Raw genomic sequence first — 3,153 nt, 5'->3', positions numbered from 1 at the left:
GAGAAAGCAAGACCCGATCTCAAAAAATAATAATAATAAATATAAAATAGTCCTATAATAGATACATTTGTGGGCAAAAAAAATGAGCCATTAATATTTATTAATCTGTAAATGTTTTTGTAGGACCCTTTTATATTATCTATTAGGTTTCTATTGCTGCATAACAAATTACCACAAACTTAGCAGCTTCAAACAACACATTTCTTATCTGGCAGTTCCCATGGGTCACAGGTCCAGGCACAACTTAACTGGGTCCTCTAATCAGGGGTTCACAAGGCTGAAGTTAAAATGTTGGCCATGCTGTATTTTCATCTGAAGATGTGACTGGGAAAGAATCTCCTTCCACACTCATTCAGGTTGTCGTCAGAATTCATTTCCTTGCAGTTGCAGGACTGAGGACTCCAGTGTTTTGCAGTTGTCTGATGGAGGCCACCCATAGATCCCAGAGGCTGCCTACGGTTCGCTGCTGTGCGACTCTCTCCGGGGCAGCTCACATGGCTGCTTCCTCAAGGCTGAAAGGACAGTCTAGCTTCCGTCTGCTAAGGAGTCTTATATAACATAGTGTAATCACAGGAGTGTTGACATCCCATTACCTTTGCTATCTCTATTGTATTGGTTGGAAGTGAATCACAGGTCCTCTCTACACTCCAAGACAAGGGCACCAGGAGGCAGAGATCACTGGGGTAACCTTAGAGTCTGCCTGCCATACATTCTCTATGCAATTCTGATTTCTCCTTTGACATACAAATAGAGTTAGAAAAAAAAATGATAAAGAGCTTCATGACCATTTTATACCAACCTATAAAGGTCAACTGTGCTGCTTCAGGTCTGTCGCTTCAACTACAGACTTGATCAGGATTTTTAAAAATAAACATAACTTCCTGTATAAGCACTGTGCTAAAATCGCAGAAAGTAGGACCGTATCTTGGTTTTTGTGATAATGCTAGCAGAGTACACTCAAGAATAAACATAACGGCATTGGATTGTAAAGACTAGGGTGAGGCCAGGCGCAGTGGCTCACACCTGTAATCCCAGCACTTTGGGAGGGCAAGGCAGGAGGATTGCTTGAGCCCAGGAGTTCGAGACCAGCCTGGGCAACACAGAGAGACCCAATCTCTACAAAAAAGAAAAAACGTAGCTAGACATGGTGGCATGGGCCTGTGGTCCCAGCTACTTGGGAGGCTGAGGCAGGAGGATCACTCGAGCCTAGGAGGTTGAGGCTGCAGTAAGCCATAATCACACTATGGCATGCCAGCCTGAGTGACAGAGCAAGTCCTTGTCAAAAAAGAGAAAGAAAAAGAAAGAAGGGAGGGAGGGAGGGAGGGAGGGGAGGGAGGAGGAGGAGGGAGGAGGAAGGAAGGAAGGAAGGGAAGGGAAGGAAGGAAGGAAGAAGGAAGGGAAGGAAGGAAGGAAGAAGGAAGGAAGGAAGGAAGGAGGGAGGGAAAGAAAAGATTATGATACCAAAGTGACACAAGTCGTGAGCTCTTGTGAGGAAAGTCATTGGCTTTGTAATTAGCAAAACAGGTTTTGGAAGCACCCAGTCTTTGGTTCAAACTCCACTCATTTGCTGTGCAAACTTATTTCACTTGTTATTTGCTTCCATCTTCAGATCCTTGCACATGCAGTTCAATCGGCCTATACAAACTCTTTACCTTCATCTCTTATCTAGGTCTTCGCTCACATCTCTCAGGAAGTCTTTTCTGATCTTCCCTAGACTGTTGGGTGTGGCTAAGTTGCTCCATTACATGCTTGAAGTAAATAAACATTTGCATTCTTATTGACTGCCCAGCATCTGAACCTTCATCTGTGTTTGGGGACTCTTCACCAAATGAAGCAGCATCCATGCCCCACCACAGACACTGAAAATGCCAGATATTTGTTTTCCTACCTCCACAGCAGGGAGGAAGCTGAGATACAACCTAGACTGCACCAGTCAGTTCCATTCACAACAGACTTTGAATAAATAAGGATACAGTGAAATTAAGAAGCAGGGATAATCCATTGTAGTGAGGGGGCAGAGGTGGTAACACCCTGTTTCCAGAGGCAACAGTGTCAGGGATTTAGAACACAGCCTCGTGCCCAGTGTAGTTGGTCTGGATGCCAAATCCATGGAGTGTAGCCTAGAGAGAGCAGGAGTATTGTCATCACAGGACCAGCACCACGACTTTTAAAGGCCTTGTTCCTAACTTCCAAGCCTTGTTCTCTGGCCCTTCTGGAGTTTCATCAGCTACTAAATGCCCTTGTAATAAATTTCCTTTCTGCATATGGTAAGCCCAAATTGATTTTTGCTGTTTGTTACTAAGAATCCTGTGTGCCTGCTGCATCTGGAGCCACCCCCGACACCACACTTTTTGTAATGTAATTGCTTACTCCTCTGTTGCCACACTAGACTCTAAGTTTTATTATCATTGGATCCTCAGTGCCCTGTAATCACCCAAGAAGAAACTGGTTGAGTGAATGAATGAAACTATTATTATCGGGAATAATAGTTTCTTGTTTTTTTCTTTTTTTTTTTTTTTTGAGACAGAGTTTCTCTCTGTCGCCCAGGCTGGAGTACAGTGGCATTATCTCGGCTCACTGGAACCTCCGCCTTCCCAGGTTCAAGCGATTCTCCCATCTCAGCCTCCCGAGTAGCTGAGATTACAAGTGCCTGCCACCATGCCCAGCTAATTTCCTTGTATTTTTAGTAGAGATGCGGTTTCACTATGTTGGTCAGGCTGGTCTTGAACTCCTGACCTCAAGTGATTCAACTGCCTTGGCCTCCCAAAGTGCTGGGATTACAGGCATGAGCCACCACACCCAGCCAAAATAGTAGTTCTAAAGAAAGATGGTGAATGTTTTTCTAACAGGAAAGAAACTTGGACAACCTCCATCTCAATCATCTCATTTTACAAAGGAACTGAGGCCCCCAAAGAATAAATTATTTGCCTAAGTTTAGTGGATGAGTTCACAGCTGTTTTTTACTCCCAGGTCAGTAAACTTTCTACACACCATGATGCCTATAAAATACTATAGGCATCAATGTTTGTGTCTCCCACCTCCACCTTCATATGTTGCAGCCCTAGCCCCTCAAGGTGACGGTATTAGGAGACATGGCCTTTGGGAAGTAGTTAGGTTTAGGCGACATCATGAGGACAGGGTCCCTGTGATGGA

The 3,153-nt window shown here is 44.4% G+C and overlaps 1 non-coding gene across 1 annotated transcript; it reads left to right on the top strand.

The window, feature by feature from the left end:
• Positions 1-875: 875 nt before the first annotated feature.
• On the top strand, positions 876-1,045 carry LOC116271555. The gene has a single exon (XR_004180178.1). It is a non-coding gene; the product is annotated as a small nucleolar RNA SNORA81 (small nucleolar RNA).
• Positions 1,046-3,153: the final 2,108 nt, after the last annotated feature.

This window comes from Papio anubis, chromosome 19 (assembly GCF_008728515.1).
Source record: "Papio anubis isolate 15944 chromosome 19, Panubis1.0, whole genome shotgun sequence".
Lineage (NCBI taxonomy): Eukaryota > Metazoa > Chordata > Mammalia > Primates > Cercopithecidae > Papio > Papio anubis.
This window is presented reverse-complemented; position numbering and strand designations above follow the sequence as displayed.